The sequence below is a fragment of the Podarcis filfolensis genome (assembly GCF_964270895.1).
Source record: "Podarcis filfolensis genome assembly, chromosome: 10".
Lineage (NCBI taxonomy): Eukaryota > Metazoa > Chordata > Lepidosauria > Squamata > Lacertidae > Podarcis > Podarcis filfolensis.
In genome coordinates, this window is record NC_139612.1 from 67,915,048 (window position 1) to 67,934,666 (window position 19,619).

The 19,619-nt window shown below is 46.9% G+C and overlaps 2 long non-coding RNA genes across 2 annotated transcripts; one reads left to right on the forward strand and one right to left on the reverse strand.

Moving 5' to 3' along the window:
- Positions 1 to 512: 512 nt before the first annotated feature.
- Positions 513 to 11,049, reverse strand: LOC310743173. Its single transcript, XR_014538852.1, has 3 exons — positions 10,924 to 11,049; positions 9,695 to 10,246; positions 513 to 572 (listed from the first exon to the last, which is right to left on the reverse strand). It is a non-coding gene; the product is annotated as an uncharacterized lncRNA (long non-coding RNA).
- On the forward strand, positions 10,143 to 17,758 carry LOC310743151. Its single transcript, XR_014538825.1, has 3 exons — positions 10,143 to 10,256; positions 13,598 to 13,728; positions 17,700 to 17,758. It is a non-coding gene; the product is annotated as an uncharacterized lncRNA (long non-coding RNA).
- The last annotated feature ends 1,861 nt before the right edge of the window (positions 17,759 to 19,619 follow it).

Genomic DNA, 19,619 nt, shown 5'->3' on the forward strand with positions numbered 1-19,619 from the left:
TTTCCGTGCGCTGCTCTGGTTCGCTAAAAGCGGCTTAGTCATGCTGGCCACATGACCCAGAAGCTGTACGCCGGCTCCCTCGGCCAGTAAAGCGAGATGAGCGCCACAACCCCAGAATCGGTCACGACTGGACCTAATGCTCAGGGGTCCCTTTACCCTTTACCTTTAAAGGTAAAGGTACCCCTGACTATTAGGTCCAGTCGCGGATGACTCTGGAACGTTATTGGCTGTGATATTATCTCAGCTAAGAAGGCAGCAGAAACTTCAATATAGGAATTTGAAATGCATAAGAGGAACAAAACCAACAGCAACAGCCATGAAAGAAAAAGAAGGCGCAAAACCAAAAGAAGCTGTAAAATAATGGTCTGGCCATGATTACAGAGGCTGACAGACAAGGCGCTAATGATTCTCTGACTGCTGTGTCCCGAGCGAGCTTGAGAGTCGCAGGTTGGGAAATAACGAGATTTGCTTTTCTGCATTGCTAATCATTCGGAATGTTCGTTTGGTTCAACTTTGATGAAAACCCACCTTTTCTTTCAAACAGAAGTGGCTGTCTCTCGCCTCCCTTCCACCTGCAGGATGCAGAGTTAGTGTGTACGCCTCGCCTCAAAAAGGATATTGTAGAGTTGGAAAACGTTTACCAAAAGGGAGACCAGAACGATCAACTCTGCTATGGCGAAAGGTTGCCATGTTGGGGAGTTTTTAGAGTAGAGAAAAGGTGTGTTAGAAGGTTCTTCCAATGAAGCTGGATGTTGGAAGATTCAGGAGAGGCAAAGGAAAGTTCCTTTTTACAAAGCACACAGTTAAACTCCTGAACTCCCTCCCGCAGGAGGAGTAATGACCACCAACCAAGACGCCTTTAAAAGAGGATTAGATCCATGAGTACCAACCACAACAGCTATGCTCTGCCCTCCGCAATTCGAGGCAGCAAGATCTCAGGGCTGTTCACAGTCCTGCAAAGCAGGGGGTTGGACTAGATGTCCTTTGGAGTCCTTTCCAACTTTGCAGTGCTATGATTCCATGTTCTTAAAGCAAAACAGAAAAAGTGGTGCTGGCTCCCAGCTGCAGGAACCAATAATAATAATAATAATAATAATAATAATAATAATAATAATAATCCCCTTCATGGATCACTGCCTTGCCATGGCGAAGGGGCTTGAATAACTCAGAGAAGCTATGAACTATGCCGTGTAGGACACCCAAGATGAACAGGTCATAGTGGAGAGTTTTGACCAAACGTGATCCACCTGGAGGAGGAACCGGCAAGCCACTCCAGTATCCCTGCCAAGAAAACTCCATGGACAAAGACAACACGCATATAAAAGTTATGACGCTGGAAGATGAGCCCCTCAGGTCGGAAGGTGTCCAACATGCTACTGGGGAAGAGCGGAGGACAAGTACAAGTAGATCCAGAGCTGATGAAGCGGCTGGGCCAAAGCCGAAAGGACGCTCAGTTGCGGATATGCCTGGAAGCGAAAGGAAAGTCCAATGCTGTAAAGAAAAATATTGCATAGGAACCTGGAATGTAAGAACCATGAACCTGGGTAAGTTGGATGTGGTCAAAAATGAGATGGCAAGAATAAATATTGACATCCTGGGCATCAGTGAACTAAAATGGATGGGAATGGGCGAATTCAGTTCAGATGACTATCATATCTACTACTGTGGGCAAGAAACCCGTAAAAGAAATGGAGTGGCCCTGATAGTCAACAAAAGACTGGCGAAAGCTGTACTGGGATGCAATCTCAAAAATGATAGAATGATCTCGATACTATGGGTGGAGGCTCGCAACATTATACAGGAGGCAGCAACTAAAACCATCCCAATGAAAAAGAAATGCAAGAAAGCAAAGTGGCTGTCCAATGAGGCCTTACAAATAGCGGGGGAGAGAAGGCAAGCAAAATGCGAGGGAGATAGTAAAAGATACAGGAAATTGAATGCAGATTTCCAAAGAATAGCAAGGAGAGACAAGAAGGCCTTCTTAAACAAGCAATGCAAAGAAATAGAGGAAAACAACAGAATGGGAAGAACGAGAGATCTGTTCAAGAAAATCGGAAATATGAAAGGAACATTTCGTACAAAGATTACCATAATAAAGGACAAAAGTGGTAAGGACCTAACAGAAGCAGAAGACATCAAGAAGAGGTGGCAAGAATACACAGAGGAATTATACCAGAAAGATATGGATGTCTCATACACCCCAGGTAGTGTGGTTGCTGACCTTGAGCCAGATATCCTGGAGAGTGAAGTCAAATGGGCCTTAGAAAACACTGCAAATAACAAGGCCAGTGGAAGTGATGGTATTCCAGCTGAACTATTTAAAACTTAAAAGATGATGATGTTAAGGTGCTACACTCAATATGCCAGCAAGTTTGGAAAACTCAGCAGTGGCCAGAGGATTGGAGAAGATCAGTCTACATCCCATTTCCAAAGAAGGGCAGTGCCAAAGAATGCTCCAACTACCGCACAATTGCACTCATTTCACACGCTAGCAAGGTTATGCTTAAAATTCTACAAGGCAGGCTCAAGCAGTATGTGGACCGAGAACACCAAGAAGTGCAAGCTGGATTTAGAAGAGGCAGAGGAACCAGAGACCAAATTGCAAACATGCGCTGGATTATGGAGAAAGCTAGAGAGTTCCAGAAAGACATCTACTTCTGCTTCATTGACTATGCAAAAGCCTTTGACTATGTCGACCACAGCAAACTATGGCAAGTTCTTAAAGAAATGGGAGTGCCTGATCAACTCATCTGTCTCCTGAGAAATCTCTATGTGGGACAAGAAGCTACAGTTAGAACTGGATATGGAACAACTGATTGGTTCAAAATTGGGAAAGGAGTACGACAAGGCTGTATATTGTCTCCCTGCTTATTTAACTTATATGCAGAATTCATCATGCGAAAGGCTGGGCTGGATGAATCCGAAGCCGGAATTAAGATTGCCGGAAGAAATATCAACAACCTCAGATATGCAGATGACACAACCTTGATGGCAGAAAGTGAGGAGGAATTAAAGAACCTTTTATTGAGGGTGAAAGAGGAGAGCGCAAAATATGGTTATGGTCTGAAGCTCAACATCAAAAAAACGAAGATCATGGCCACTGGGCCCATCACCTCCTGGCAAATAGAAGGGGAAGAAATGGAGGCAGTAAGAGATTTTACTTTCTTGGGCTCCATGATCACTGCAGATGGTGACAGCAGTCACGAAATTAAAAGACGCCTGCTTCTTGGGAGAAAAGCAATGACAAAGCTAGACAGCATCTTAAAAAGTAGAGACATCACCTTGCCAACAAAGGTTCGTATAGTAAAAGCTAAGGTTTTCCCAGTAGTGATGTATGGAAGTGAGAGCTGGACCATAAAGAAGGCTGATCACTGAAGAATGGATGCTTTTGAATTCTGGTGCTGGAGGAGACTCTAGAGAGTCCCATGGACTGCAAGAAGATCAAACGTATCCATTCTTCAGGAAATCAGCCCTGAGTGCTCACTGGAAGGACAGATCATGAAGCTGAGGCTCCAATACTTTGGCCACCTCATGAGAAGAGAAGACTCCCTGTGAAATATACTCAGAGTCGCAAAGTGATTTCATGCTCTTTATTCAGCTCATAGCGGTGAGGAGGAATGAATGAAAGTCCCCTCAAGGTATCTGCTTTATATACATTATTTACACAATGGGCTGCACATGATTGGCTAATTCCGGAATTCTACTGTAAGCCAATCAGGTTGTGGATTCACTTCTATCTGGAGCATGATTGGGTGGTTCCTGCCAACCAATCATACTGCTGCATTGTTCTAGGACCAATCAGACTGCTGCCTTTTGGATCCTATTGTTCTAGGACCAATCAGACTGCTGCAGTTTGGATCCTATTCAACTCAGTACATAACACCCTGGAAAAGACCCTGATGTTGGGAAAGATGGAGGGCACAAGGAGAAGGCGACAGAGGACGAGATGGTTGGATGGTGTTCTTGAATCTACCAGCATGAGTTTGAACAAACTGCGGGAGGCAGTGGAGGACAGAAGTGCCTGGCGTGCTCTGGTCCATGGGGTCACGAAGAGTCGGACACGACTAAACGACTAAACAATTATTATTATTATTATTATTATTATTATTATTAATAATAATAATAATAATACCCCGCCCATCTGGCTGGGTTTCCCCAGCCACCCTGGGGAGCTTCCCTGGCAGCCACCCTGGCAGCTTCTAACAAAGTATTAAAATACAGTGGTCTGTTAAACATTAAAAGCTTCCCTGAACAGGGCTGCCTTCAGATGTCTTCTTAAAGTCTGGTAGTTGTTGTTCTCTTTGACATCTGGTGGGAGGGCGTTCCACAGGGTGGGCACCACCACCGAGAAGGCCCTCTGCCTGGTTCCCTGTAACTTGGCTTCTTGCAGCGAGGGAACCGCCAGAAGGCCCTCAGAGCTGGACCTCAGTGTCCGGGCAGAACAATGGGGGTGGAGACGCTCCTTCAGATATACTGGACCGAGGCCGTTTAGGGCTTTAAAGGTCAGCACCAACACTTTGAATCTCTTATAGGAACGGTCTCTTAAAGGAACCATGCCCCTTTGCAAGCAGAGATTCCCAAACTCTTGCTTCTTCCGTCCTTTATCCTGGTGACGCTCCTTTGCAAACGGTGGCCGAATATGCACCCTGTGTCCAAAGGGCACAAAACAACTTTTGACGTGGCTCGGAACCAAAACGCAACAGCAGAAACGGGTTCCTGGAGTCGCCGGCTCCCTGCGTTCCTCCCCCCGCACCTCCCTGCGAACAGTGAGGAAAAGCAATCTGAGCTTATCATCAAGCACAAGGGGGATTCCTGTTGCAATATTCTCCACTGTTCCTTTCTTTCTGTCTTTGGTGCAATGCAGTCTTTGTTGTTCAGGCTGCTTAGCTCAATGAAACCTTAAGGGTGTTTAATGGGAAGATAAAGGAGAGTAGAAAGGCGGGGAGGGGGAGAGGCAGGGTGTTAAAAGGGAGCCGGATGCTGTAGATTAGAACAAGCAGGGCAGGGCAGCAAAAAATGCACACCTGGCCCAGGAGCCAAAGATGATGCGATACACCGGCGCTTCCTACAATCATATCAAATCCACGTAATGTTTTCTTTCCAGAGTGGAATCATTAAGTGATATTTTAAATAGGGTAGAATAAAAAAACCACCAGCCTTGTGGAGAGGTTTAGTAATGGCAGGAGGCCAGACAGAGAGGCACTGCTGAACATTAAAAAAAGACTTCTGGATGAGGCCTCATCCAGCATCCTGTACTCACAGTGGCCGACCAGATGCCTGTGGGAAACCTGTAAGCAGGATCCTTTGGCTTCCAGCAACTGGCCTTTAGATTGTCAAGGCAATAGACAACTATCTGACTTTTAGATGACATCTGAAGGCAGCCCTGTTTAGGGAAGTTTTTAATGTCTAGGTAAAGGTACCCCTGACCGTTAGGTCCAGTCGCGGATGACTCTGGGGTTGCGGCGCTCATCTCGCTTTATTGGCCGAGGGAGCCGGCATACAGCTTCCGGGTCATGTGGCCAGCATGACTAAGCCGCTTCTGGCGAACCAGAGCAGTGCACGGAAACGCCGTTTACCTTCCCACCAGAGTGGTACCTATTTATCTACTTGCACTTGACATGCTTTCGAACTGCTAGGTGGGCAGGAGCTGGGACCGAGCAACGGGCGCTCACCCCATCGCGGGGATTCGAACCGCTGACCTTCTGGTCAGCAAGCCCTAGGCTCTGTGGTTTAACCCATAGCACCACCCGTGTCTAACGTCTCCTCCTTTGGCTTCCAGCCACTGGCCTTTAGATTGTTGCCTCCCCACTGTGGAGGTGGAACAAAAGCTGCCATAGCTGGCAGCCGTCAACAGCCCCCTCCTCCCTGATTTGGCTCTCACGGCCTCCGGTGGGAGGGAGTTCCACAGATCATGTGCTGCTTGAAGAAGTACTTTTATCAGTCCCGAATCTCCCAGCATTCTGCTTCATTGGATGACCACAAGTCTGTCTTATGAGAGAGGGAGAAAAAAACTTTTCTCTAGCCGCTGACTCCATTCCATGCATTCTAGCTTCTCAGTCATCCTATGTCCACAGCTGTCAGGAGTCCAGGTTCCCAACTTGATAAGATGGTAAGCGTAGGTAATTAAAAAGGAGGATATATTGCAAAAACAAACAGATAGCTTTGGACAGCTCTGACAAAGCCTCCAGCATCATTACTCAGGATGACCCTTCTGAAGATTCCTTCCGGCCACGACAGAAGAAAACGAACTTCCGACTCTTACGTCTCTTGTTTTGCTTCCTTTCTAACAGCCCTCCCATTCACCCACTCTTAGGACTGAGTGGATCAGCTCCAACCTCTTCCTGTGAGCTTTGGCTGTGTTCCCGCCTGCTCTCAGCTACTGCCTTATCAGCCAATTCGTCAAGGTCAGGAAGAGCAGAAGACTGCAGCTGCCGGCTCTCTCCTGTCTGACTAACATCTAAGTCTCTCTGTTCCTGGCTGCTTTCTGCAGCTGGCTGCAAATCTTCGCTGGGAGCTGGCTCATTCCTGACAACAGCCTAACACAGGAAATCACATTCAGCTATGGAAACACGGCTGGCAGAGTGGGAAGGCTAAAAGCAGGGGGAGGAGCGGGGTTCTGATCCTGGAAAGCCAGGCTTGGTAAACCTTTGCCCTGACCTAGCAGAGTTCCTGTATTCTTATCCCCAAAGTAGGGAGTAGGGTAGGGCAGAACAAAGGCTGATAAATTATTCCCATATTGCAGATATACTGGGCTCAATGTTGAGATTTGAACAGGGACCCCCTGCCACTCTTAGCCACAATGCTGACTCGTAATTCACTTTATTGATGACTCCCGTGTACAGACTTTTGACATCAGTTACAGAATTGGCAAAAATGCAAGAAAAATCATTGCCTAACGGAAATAGTCTCATTGAGATTTCTGCATTGCAGGGGGTTGGACTAGATGACCCTCATGATCCCTTCCAACTCTACAATTCTACGATCAAACAAGAAATTATTAGCTTGAATTCTCTGGCTCTGTTTCCACGAGTTATGCAAATATAGGACATCTGTGGGGATTGGTACAGATACATACATGCATACATCTCCAATTATACCAACGAGACCCCTTCACACTTAGACACACACACAAAAACCCAGCCAACAAACTCCAAGGCACTCAGAATGAAATTGTTTTGAGTAGGACTCGGTCAAAAGGTGGTTCGGCTGTAACTCAATTGCACGTTTGTGTTTATCTCGCTGCAAAACATTTGTGTTCTCTTTATGCTCTGCTGAGGCAATTAATTCCTGCAGGAAAGAGGACAAATTAAGAGAGGACAGCTGCAGAAACGGAAAACAGCAGAGCAGGAAGGAAAGGGAACCAATGGAAAGGGGCGAGTAACAGCCTCGCGAGGGAGACCAGGCTCCCGCTGGCCTGCAGATTTAGTAGCCATAGAGATCACCCGTCTTCCTGTTTCCGGAGAAGGGGGCCAGAAAATGAGCAAAGTACATTGTGAACCAGCATAAACGTTTCTTCCCCCTTCTAAGCATAGGGGCTGCAGTCCCCAATTAATTTCATTTCATTGTTTACTTTGTCATTTAGTCATTTAGTCGTGTCCGACTCTTCGTGACCCCATGGACCAGAGCACGCCAGGCACTCCTGTCTTCCACTGCCTCCCGCAGTTTGGTCAAACTCATGCTGGTAGCTTTGAGAACGCTGTCCAACCATTTCGTCCTCTGTCTTCCCCTTCTCCTTGTGCCCTCCATCTTTCCCAACATCAGGGTCTTTTCCAGGGAGTCTTCTCTTCTCATGAGGTGGCCTTCTTTATGGTCCAGCTCTCACTTCCATACATCACTACTGGGAAAACTACAGCTTTAACTATACAGACCTTTGTCGGCAAGGTGATGTCTCTGCTTTTTAAGATGCTGTCCAGGTTTGTCATCGCTTTTCTCCCAAGAAGTAGTCGTCTTTTAATTTCGTGACTGTAGTGATCATGGAACCCAAGAAAGTAGAATCTTAGTTTGTAGTTTATTTACAGTGGTACCTCGGGTTACATACGCTTCAGGTTACAGACTCCGCTAACCCAGAAATAGTGCTTCAGGGTGAGAACTTTGCTTCAGGATGAGAACAGAAATCGTGCTCCGGCGGCGCAGCGGCAGCAGGAGGCCCCATTAGCTAAAGTGGTGCTTCAGGTTAAGAACAGTTTCAGGTTAAGAACAGGCCTCCGGAACGAATTAAGTACTTAACCCGAGGTACTACTGTACTTACATCCTAATCCATCATCATCATCATCATCATCATTTTATTTGTATGCCGCCTTTCCATAGTGAAAACAATGCTCAACGTGACAAGATTTACATAATTACCAACAAAGGTCATAAACAATAAATAAAGCACATCAAAAAGTACACAACCAAATGGAAAACAATTTCCACATAAATCATAAAAACTAAGAATACGGCATTAATATCAATTACAATTTAAAATGACATAGATAAAAATAAAAGCAATTTTTTAAAAATGGAGCCCTCTCTGCCCACAGCAGAGCCTTTATGGAGCCTGTCAGGCCCTGCCCCAGGCCAGGTGGATGTCAGTGTGCCTTTCAACCAATGTCAGCAACTGGGCTCAATAACTGGTTCTGCCTGGACTGGGCTAGGCGACTGGAGCACTTTCAGAGACCTTCCAATCCTGGAAAGCAGGTCCCAGTGCATTGGACCCACAACTGTGCATTGTGAGCAACAGACTCATGCAGAGTATAAATACCGCGGTAGCTAGCTGTGAAGCATAACTCCTTTTATTTCTAATAGCTACTAAAAACTAGAAGGGACGTGGGTGGCGCTGTGGGTTAAACCACAGAGCCTAGGACTTGCCGATCAGAAGGTCGGTGGTTCAAATCCCTGTGACGGGGTGAGCTCCCGTTGTTCGGTCCCTGTTCCTGCCAACCTAGCAGTTCGAAAGCACACCAGTGCAAGTAGATAAATAGGTACCACTCCAGCAGGAAGGTAAATGGCGTTTCTGTGCGCTGCTCTGGTTCGCCAGAAGTGGCTTAGTCATGCTGGCCACATGACCCGGAAGCTGTACGCCGGCTCCCTCGGCCAGTAAAGCGAGATGAGCGCCACAATCCCAGAGTCGGCCACGACTGGACCTAATGGTCAGGGGTCCCTTTACCTTTACCTTTACTACAAACTAACGAACTACTGGCTTGCATGAGTATTACAGCTCCCACTCAGCCATCTAGTCACTACATTGATAAGACTCTATCCACACACAGAGTCAGGCAGTCAGTGAGTAGCGGAAGAGTAGAATAGCAGTATCCGGCCCTTCCTTTCTCAAAACATCTGATCAGGAGATTCTGTCAATGGGAGGGGTGAAAATATCAACAGTGGAGAGAAGCAGGATAGGGCCCTCAGGCTCCCAGCAGGTCAGTCCTGGGCGGCAGCAGGGTGAGCCAGAGTTGTGCTCTCTCCTGATGTTGCTGAACCTCTGGCCCACCCACTTTTGCCTCTTGCTATGCCCAGCGCATGGACCCCAAGAGGTTCCCTCTAAGAATATGTGGCCCTTGAGATGTAGAAGGGGAAACCAGGGGGGGTCCTTACCCTCTTCTTAACATCTTCAGCGAAACAACTCCTCGTGAATCTTACAGAGAAGCCTTGAAAGTTAGGCTAGCATCAAGCTAGTATACCAATTCAGTGCGTCAAAGGACCATAAACTCACCTGTGGGGAGGGTCAGGATAAGCCCCTCCTATATCCTTGGGGTGCCAAGCGGTTTGAGGACCCAAGTACTGAGGAAAAGATGGAGGGTGGCAGGCAGTGCTTCCTATATGCTAACAAAAAGAGCTAAAGATTACCAACGGGAAGGAGTGGCTAAAGGTTGTTAAAACAGGCTGATTAATCTCTGTTAAGGGATCCTGAGTTCATCTCCCACGACGGTCAGGCTGCTCTTATTCCAGTATCCCAGAAAATGAGGCTCTTGGGGAAGGGCATTGTGATGTCATAGGGAGGGCCATTGTGACGTCATGGGGTTGCCTACCCTTTCTCCATCATGTCAGAGCCTGAGACGCTTAGGAAGGAGCATTGTGATGTCATTGAGTGGTGCATTGTGATGTCATGGGGCTGCCAACTCCTGAACATCTGGAAAATAATCCAAATCCAAACTCTGCAGAATAAATCATGTGAAACAGGAAAATCACACAGTTGTGCTCGGTTGGTGTTATTTATTCAGGATGCAGAATCCAACTTCTCTTAATGCAGAATTTAGACTGATCGCTTGAATGAGGTTTGGTTTTGTTGTTGGTTTTTTATTGCCAAAATATACACACTGGCAGCGGAACAGGGTGTGGGGATCGTGCATCACTCCTAGAACCATCAGGGAGGGGGGTACCATTGCAGCCGCCCCCCCTGGACACGCCCCACGCCCCCAGGACGCACACAGTGCCCCCGGGGTGTGGGCCAGCCATGCCCCCGCCTGCTCTCCGCCCCCAGTTCCAGAGCATGCAGCTTTGCCACTGGATATACACCCTGTCCCAGACCCTCCAAGTGTCCCTGTTTTCCAGGGACGTCCAAGATTTAGAGAAGCAGTCCCCGTTTCTGATTTGATTCCAGAATGTCCCACTTTTCCTTAAAAGGTAAAGGGACCCCTAACCATTAGGTCCAGTCATGGCTGACTCTGGGGTTGTGGCGCTCATTTCACTTTATTGGCCGAGGGAGCCGGCATACAGCTTCCGGGTCATGTGGCCAGCATGACTAAGCCGCTTCTGGCAAACCAGAGCAGCACACGGAAACGCCGTTTACCTTCCCGCCAGAGTGGTACCTATTTATCTACTTGCACTTTGACATGCTTTCAAACTGCTAGGTTGGCAGGAGCAGGGACCAAGCAACGGGAGCTCACCCCGTCACGGGGATTCGAACCGCCGACCTTCTGATCGGCAAGTTCTGGGCTCCACCCGTGTCCTGCTTTTCCTTCTTTTCACCGAAGAAACATTGGAGGGTATGGTAGGATGTGCCCTTTTTCAGTGGAGAAATACCGGAGGGTATGGAGTAGTCCAACCACCAAGCCATTTAAAGGGAAGTTTTTCAATGTTTACTGTTTTATTATGTTTTTAGATGTTGTTGGAAGGTGCCCAGAGTCGCTGGGGCAATCTAATCAGATGGGGGGGTATAAATACTAATATTATTATTATTACGGATTAGGACGTCCCTATTTGTATCGGAGAAACGTTGGCGGGTTGCATAGTCCTGGTTCCAGCCCATCTTACTTCCAGGGCTAGTCTATTGTTGCACACAAATGCTTCCAAGACACCTATAGTTTCTGGCTCTCTGCCGTCTGTCCTAAGGAGGCAGAGATGGCTCCTGTTTCCCACCCGTCCACCCCCATTAGCCAAGACACTTGTTGCAAGCAATTTGGAGTCAATTGGATGAAAAGGAATAAATAGGTGGCTGTAGCAGTTTGTGGATGGCTGACTCGAGGCCACAGGCAATGATTAGAAGGCTTTTCAGGCCCACAGCAAGGAAGGGACTTAAATTTGTCACAGTTTAGCTCCAGAAAGCGGGTGAATGTGCTGGAGGCTGGGCTACCTCTCGCGCAGCCTCTTGTATTCCCTCGGAAGAAAGGAGAACCCCACGACTCTACTGTTTCCCCTCCGTCTCCATTTTCAAAAGGCATCTGAACTTTAAAGCACATCTGCTCAGCTTTTCCATTCTCTCATCTAAATAAAGCAGCAGCCCAAGAAAGAAAAGATGTTTTTAAAAAGGCGTTATTGGAAAAAGCTAAAAGAGATGGGGGGATTATTGTCACACAATATTTATATCCTGCCCTGATACCAAAGAGCACAGTGGGGTCTGCATGGAGGTTACTGTGTTTTATTGGGGCTTAAGGTAAAAAAAAATTAAAAAGGGACGTGGGTGGCACTGTGGGTTAAAGCACAGAGCCTAGGACTTGCTGATCAGAAAGTTGGCGGTTCGAATCCCCACAACGGGGTGAGCTCCTGCTGCTCGGTCCCTGCTCCTGCCAACCTAGCAGTTCGAAAGCACGAAGTGCAAGTAGATAAGTAGGTACCGCTCCGGCGGGAAGGTAAATGGCATTTCCGTGCGCTGCTCTGATTCACCAGAAGCGGCTTAGTCATGCTGGCCACATGACCCGGAAGCTGTACACCGGCTCCCTCGGCCAATAAAGCGAGATGAGCGCTGCAACCCTAGAGTCGGCCACGGCTGGTCCTAATGGTCAGGGGTCCCTTTACCCTTTAAGGTAAAAAAGGTAAAGGACCCCTGGACGGTTAAGTACAGTCAAAGGCAACTATGGGGTTCCGGTGCTCATCTCGTTTTCAGGCCGACTGAGCTGGTGTTTGACCACAGACAGCATGACTAAACCGCTACTGGCGCACGGAGGGCCGTGACGAGTGCCAGAGCGCATGGAAATGCCATTTACCTTCCCACTGCAGCAATACCTATTTATCTACTTTCACTGGCATGCTTTCGAACTGCTAGGTTGGCAGGAGTTGGGATAGAGCAACGGGAGCCAGGTCAGAATTCCAGCCTTAGCCATGCTAAGTAAAAGCCCATTGATTTTAATGGGTTTACTCCAAGTTTGAATCCAGCACCAGGTTTCTCTAGCTCTAAGTCCAATGTACCCACAGTAAGTTTTTTTAAAATTTATTAGAAATTTCAACACAATAATTTTAACAAAAATACATCATCCACATTATTTTCCCCCCTCCATTTTTTTCACTCCCCCCCCCAAACAAAAAAACCCCAACCTCCCACCACCACCACCACGGACTTTCCTCAGCTCCTTTCTCCGGTTCTATATATATCTATATATTACAATAAAGAATTTGTGAAGTACCCACAGTAATTTTAATATTCTTTTAGAGTAAGGCTGTTCCCCACCCCCACCAACCGCTTCAAAAAAATATTAGCTGAACAAAGTTTCAGTCAGTTCATTAATCAAATAAATCTGCTTAGAATGATTGTTTTGAAGGAGCAAATAATTGTTTTCGACAATGCACGTAGATGTCCATAAAAGCATCTGGAACTCACATTTTCTCCCGTGTGAGATTGGAGAAGGACTTAACAATGATTGTAGTAGTAATAATACATTTATATCCCACAGTTAATAATGACTGTAGTCATTGTCATTGTTGTAGTAATACATTTATATCTGCAAGGAATGCCTTTAGTGAAAAGGTGAAATAGACATTTTGTGACAGCCCTAGTTTACATGTCTGTTTGTCTGTTTGTCTGTCTGTCTGTCTGTCTATCCACATGTGTGTCTACGTACTCTCATCACAATATGAGGAGCTTGGGATTGTATTTCAAAAAGAAAACGTCTCTAACAAAAGCACCGTGGAGCCTTGTGGAGGTTTTGAAAGAACAAGTCGCTCCTTCCATGGAATGTTGAAGGAGCAAAACACTTTAATGCACATTGATTAAACATTTGGATTCAACTGTTCGATACCTCCCAGCATTTCATTATCAAAATGTTACCATCTGTGAAGCGGCAGACAAAATATAATAGCAAAAAATTTCTCATCTCCCTTGAATCTCATTTGGTGTGCCTTTTGTTCAGCAAGTTCATCAATAATCTTCTTTAAATAGTCTTGCTTGGCTGTTTTTCAACAGGCAAATGTTACCAGGCCCCCAAGCGCCTCTATCTCTCATCACAACAGCAATCTGAGACGGCGAGTCTGTGCACATTTACTTAGGAACAAACTCCACTGAACTCAAGAGGACTTGATCTTCATTGGCTCCCAGTATGTTTCCGAGCACAGTTCAAAGTGTTGGTGCTGACCTTTAAAGCCCTAAACGGCCTTGGTCCTGTATACCTAAAAGAGCGTCTCCACCACCATCATCCAGCCCAGACACTGAGGTCCAGCGCTGAGGGCCTTCTGGCAGTTCCCTCGTTGCAAGAAGCCAAGTTACAGGGAACCAGGCAGAGGGCCTTCTTGGTAGTGGCACCCGCCTTGTGGAACACCCTCCCACCCTCCCACCAAGGCAATAAACAACTACAGTGGTACTTCGGGTTACATACGCTTCAGGTTACATACGCTTCAGGTTACAGACTCCGCTAACCCAGAAATAGTGCTTCAGGTTAAGAACTTTGCTTCAGGATGAGAATAGAAATCATGCTCCGGCGGCACAGCAGCAGCAGGAGGCCCCTTTAGCTAAAGTGGTGCTTCAGGTTAAAAACAGTTTCAGGTTAAGAATGGACCTCCGGAACGAATTAAGTACTTAACCCGAGGTACCACTGTATTTTACTTTTAAAAGACAACTGTTTAGGGAAGTTTTTAATGTCTGATGCTGTATTGTTTTTAATATTCGGTTGGAAGCCGCCCAGAGTGGCTGGGGAAACCCAGCCAGACGGGCGGGGTGTAAATAAATTATTATTATTATTATTATTATTATTATTGCTTCCAAGCACTGGTGGAGGAAGGGGTGTGTGGTGGGTGCGGCCTGCCCCAGGTGTCATCCCTGAGGGGTGGGGTTGACATCGCCGCCCCGCCCCCCTGGGATGCTAGCCCCGCCCCGGGTGGACAGCTAGCTCCGCCTCTGCTTCCAAGAGGGCCTGGTGAAATCCAAGGATTTTATAAAACCGGCACAGTTGTGCAGCCAGCTTCCAGCAGCAGGTCATTCCCATTGGGTTGGACCCTAAAGGGACAACAACAAAGGAATTTGTACCTGTCAGGGGCTCAGGAGCAGGAGCACTGGGGAGAGAGGAAATGGAGAGCGAAGGGGAAGAATCCGAGGGCAGCGTAGGGGAGTATGACAGTGGCCCGAGAGATTCCATGAGCTTCTCCAGCGAATCAGAAGATTCCCAGAAGGGGGCACCGACGGTCAGGGCAAGGGGGGTCCCAGGGGGGATGCACCAGAAACAAGGAGCCAGAGGGGAACCCCAAAGCAGCAGCGGGGGATCAGGACCAGTTTCCCCACCAGAGCGTAGTGGGGGGGAAGAGTCACATGTGTCAGGGCCAGTGTCTCCTCCAGCAGGGAGAGAAAGTGAGTCAGGGCTGACCACGCCTCCAACGGAGGGGAGGTCAGTTGCAGCTAGCCCCCCCAGAGGGGGAAGCAGTGACAGCAGCAGTGAAAGGGTCAGGAGGAAAGTTACTGGCTGGGCGCGCGCGCCAAGTTCAAATATGCAGGCGCGGGGGACAGCAGGAGACCCGGATGGGGAACCAGCTCCTAAAGCCCACCGGAGGGAGGGGGAAGGCTCAGGGGATTCAGCGTCAGAAGAGTCTAGAAAGGGCGAGACCCCAACGGACAGGCGGAACCAGAGGCGGAAGGAACAGAGGAAGAGGTGGAGTAAGGCTAGAGTCTTAAATTGGCGTCTGGGGGGAGGAGACTCAGACGGAGCATCAGCGGTCTGACAGTTGAGACGTAGAGCTGCGCGCTGCGGCTCTGGAAGTGAAACTGAACTTCAATAAAGACTTTTGTACTTAACAACGAAGCAGCGTTGGTCCTTTGTGAGCTGGGACCTCGGGCAGCTCTGACAGTACCTTTGTCATTTTGTGTTTGGGACAAAGGCAAAGGTATCGTCCTGTTTGATTCTGATTGCTTTTTGTTTGGTTTTGTGCCTGGGGAGATGAGTGGTGTTATGTACTGAAGTTCTCACCCTGGGCCAGCAGGGGGATACTGTAGATAGTTATGCAAATAAGGGATCGAAAGTGACGTTCAGTGATTGGATAGTTTTAGAAAATTGTTACAGTTACATTGTACTGGAGCTCTATATAAGCAGGCTGACTGAACCCTTCAGTTCAGTTCTGTTCTGGCCTCTAAATAAACAAGAGCTGTTTGAAGAATCGCTGTGTCGTCTGATATGTTCACCCACAACTTAACAAGTGGTACGGCCCTAAGTTGCAGTTATGCGTATTGCTTTCCCCCCTTACTTGTATGTTAGCAGTCACAGGTCTGGTCAAGGTGTGAGAGACTCACACTCCCTGCTGACCTTCTGGTGCAGGAATTAAGACTTTATCATTCCAGCAGGCACTGTCAGGTAGCATTTGGTTTTACAATACAGTGGTACCTCTGGTTAAGAACTTAATTCGTTCTGGAGGTTCGTTCTTAACCTGAAATTGTTCTTAACCTGAGGTACCACTTTAGCTAATGGGGCCTCCCGCTGCTGCCACTGCGCAATTTCTGTTCTCATCCTGAAGCAAAGTTCTTAAACCGGGGTACTATTTCTGCGTTAGCGGAATCTGTAACCTGAAGCATCTGTAACCTGAAGCGTCTGTAACCCGAGGTACCACTGTAATTATTTATTGTTCTAAACATCAGGAACGTTTCTTTTGGGAAATGTCAGCCAGTCAAATCAACCACACACAAACACACACACAAAATGAACTTTCCTTGGGCAACAGTTACATGTTTTTGAAGGTTTCCTCCATTTGCAAGTGGCAAATTTTTATTCAGCTGTGTGTATAAATAGCTAGGTGTTTTTTCATGATGATTCATTTTTTTAACCAGCAATTGCATTGCATGTTTTTATTGCAATGATTGGAACCCAACACTTGGTCGTTCCTTCAACTTCACATCTATATTGAGATCCGCAAAGGAATCGGCAATATACAACTCTGCCTTTTTGCCGTTCCCAATGACGGATATGTAGATAGGATTAACATAACAGCCTGCCTTTTCCTAGTGCAGTTTGATCTTTCATGCATTTTTCATATTCTTTTGTAGATAGATCATATCCTTCCATTGCGCAAACTGATTGATTGCTGTTTCTCTCCCATGCACCCGCACCCCCTTGGTGACTGGAGGGCGATAAATTATTGAAATAAAGACATTTAAAGATAAGGAAGTCCCCCTAGATCATCCGCACCCCTAACTGTACTCCCCTCCACCCTCCCAGCATCTCACAATTGCAATGAATTATTCTCAGCTAGTGTCTTGCTCCGCTTGTTTGCCGCAGAGTTATCATGCCCTGTGCAAGGTTGCTTTTCTCGTCTGAGCTAGGTATGGCCCAGGGTTCCTTGTCTGTGCCTGCGGAGGCCAGCAGGTGGCTGAGAATTATGAGAATTCTCTCCCCTCTGCTCACGGTCTGCTTTGCTCAGCCAAGTACAGCAAGAAGCAGAAGAACGCGGGATTTTAGTCATGGCAACTTCTTGAAGCTGTTTCCGCAGCAGAAGAAGTGGTTGCAGCTAAAATATGAGATCACCCGCCCTACCCCTACTGCTGCTCGCATCAGTAGATCCTTTTCGTGTAACAAAACCTTTGAAACAAAATAAATTAAAAAATTCCTTCCAGTAGCACCTTAGAGACCAACTAAGTTTGTTATTGGTATGAGCTTTCGTGTGCGTGCACCGAATAACAAACTTAGTCAGTCGCTAAGGTGCTACTGGAAGGAATTTTTTTATTTTGTTTTGACTACGGCAGACCAACACGGCTACCTACCTGTAACTAAAGCCTTTGAAAAATTCCAAAAACCACATTAGGGCAATGCCTTTCTTGGGCCGGCCAAATTATCACAAATGGGTGTGACAGCTTTCGCCTTCCTCAAAATTCTTCTTCAGATCACTGGCTGAAGGTCACCTGAGCACTTGATGAAGAGTACTGGAGAACTCAAAAGCTTTCCCATTGTTTTGGGATATACTTTATAAATTGGGTATTTTGCTATGGGTGTGTGTGTGTGTGTGTGTGTGCATAGATAGATAGGTATGTACACATGTTTTGCTTTTTGGACTCTCCTTGGCTATGGGGGCTGTCACTAACAAATCCTGCATTTCAGGAGTGACCCTCACACTGCTGCTTTTCAGGACCCAACTTGGCCCTCTCCAAAGACTTTCTACCCTTCCCTACCTGCAGCCCCCATCCCTGGGATCAGAGCAACTCCACCAATGGCTGACAAATAATTTTTTCCTTCCCCCCTTTCTGAGAACAGCTCAGCCAGTCACCAACAGAAGCTTCGTCCAATGAAATATTGTCATGCATCACAACAGAGACAGAGTCAAAGACTAGCACCAGCACAGTGGCTGTGCTAACTTGTGACCCTCCCAACATTGGCACTCCAATTCCCATCAGTGCCAGCCAGCATGGGCAATGGTCAGGGATGATGGGAGTTGTAGTCATGCATCCCTTGGCAGGCCACACCTTCGCTGCCCCAGCCTTCAGACATCAGTGGCTTTTCATTCTTCTCCCGCTATGCTCAGAAGCTGCCGGGTACATTTCCGACGATACCACTGGTGATGCAACTCTGCAGAACTAAAATGCAGAACGTGAAGCCTTGGGCTTTGTTGCAGGGGCTTTCTCAGAGGGGCTTCCTTGCTCTCCGATCCATTATGGCCAGGCTGCCCTCTGGGATCTCCTGAAACTCCCTCTTTCCTAATGGAAGCTAATGCAGCATTAGCTAATGGGGTGATTTAATTAGGTCTAAATGCTCGGGTTGGTGGAGGTTGCCCATCCTCCACAATTTGCTGGGCTCTCAGAGATAATGAAGAAGCATTCGCCAGGAGGGATCCCTGCCTGTCTGAGACCTAGTGCTGCAGCAGCCAGCCACTGGTTGTAGTTTTGGTACCCGCATAGCCATATAAATTGTAGAGTTGGAAGGGACCTCGATTGTCATCTAGTCCAAACCCCTACAATGCAGGAATCTCAAAACTCAGCTTGCTTGAACCCTGAGTTCCTGTAATGGAGGTTCTCTCTGCTTGCAGCTCCAGGCTGAAGCAGAACTTCCTTTCTCAGGTGCAGTCTACCATTCTTACATCAAAAGCTGGGTGTTGGAAGCTGCGGATTGGTCTACCTACATCTTGTGGGCATCCCATGGTAGGAAACGATGGGAGACGTTGCAGAAAGGAAGAGTGCTGTTGTTTAAGCACAGAACACATCTCTCATTAGTGTCAAATTGTTCGCATGCTAAAAATGAGAAACACTTTGCTTAATGAGGAGCCCTTAATAGGTGTTGGGCTTTGCACTAAATTATCATATTAACCACAAGATCATTATCAAGTGTTTCCTTAATGTGCCACAATACCGCAGTCTCGTGTAAGTCGTCATGCCATCACGAAGCCTGACATATTTTTTTTTAACCACCTTAACCAGAGAGGGAAGGAAGGGCATAGACTAAAGAACTGAAGAAAGTTGTGAGCTTTCCGTGTTCTGCAGAAGCAGGTGAACTATTTTAATCACCAGCCTCATTGTTATTTATTTGTTTAATAAAATTTATTACAACGCTCGACTGTAAAAGCGGTTTATGAAAAAAAAACCAATAAAATTATCAATGAGGAAAATTAACAACAATAGTTCAAAACTTTCAGAAAGTTAAAATAACAACAGACTAAAAAGAGATTCTGCCCCTTTTCCCAAGTAATGTTGTACTTTAAATTACGTTTAATACATGTGGAAAAACAATAGCATACAGTGGTACATCGGGTTAAGTACTTAATTCCTTCCGGAGGTCTGTTCTTAACCTGAAACTGTTCTTAACCTGAAGCACCACTTTAGCTAATGGGGCCTCCTGCTGTCGCCGCCATGCGATTTCTGTTCTCATCCTGAAGCAAAGTTCTTAACCCGAGGTACTATTTCTGGATTAGCGGAGTCTGTAACCTAAAGCATCTGTAACCTGAGGTACCACTGTACATTTGCAAAGTAATACAGTGGTGCCTCGCAAGACGAAATTAATCCGTTCCGCGAGTCTCTTCGTCTTGCGGTT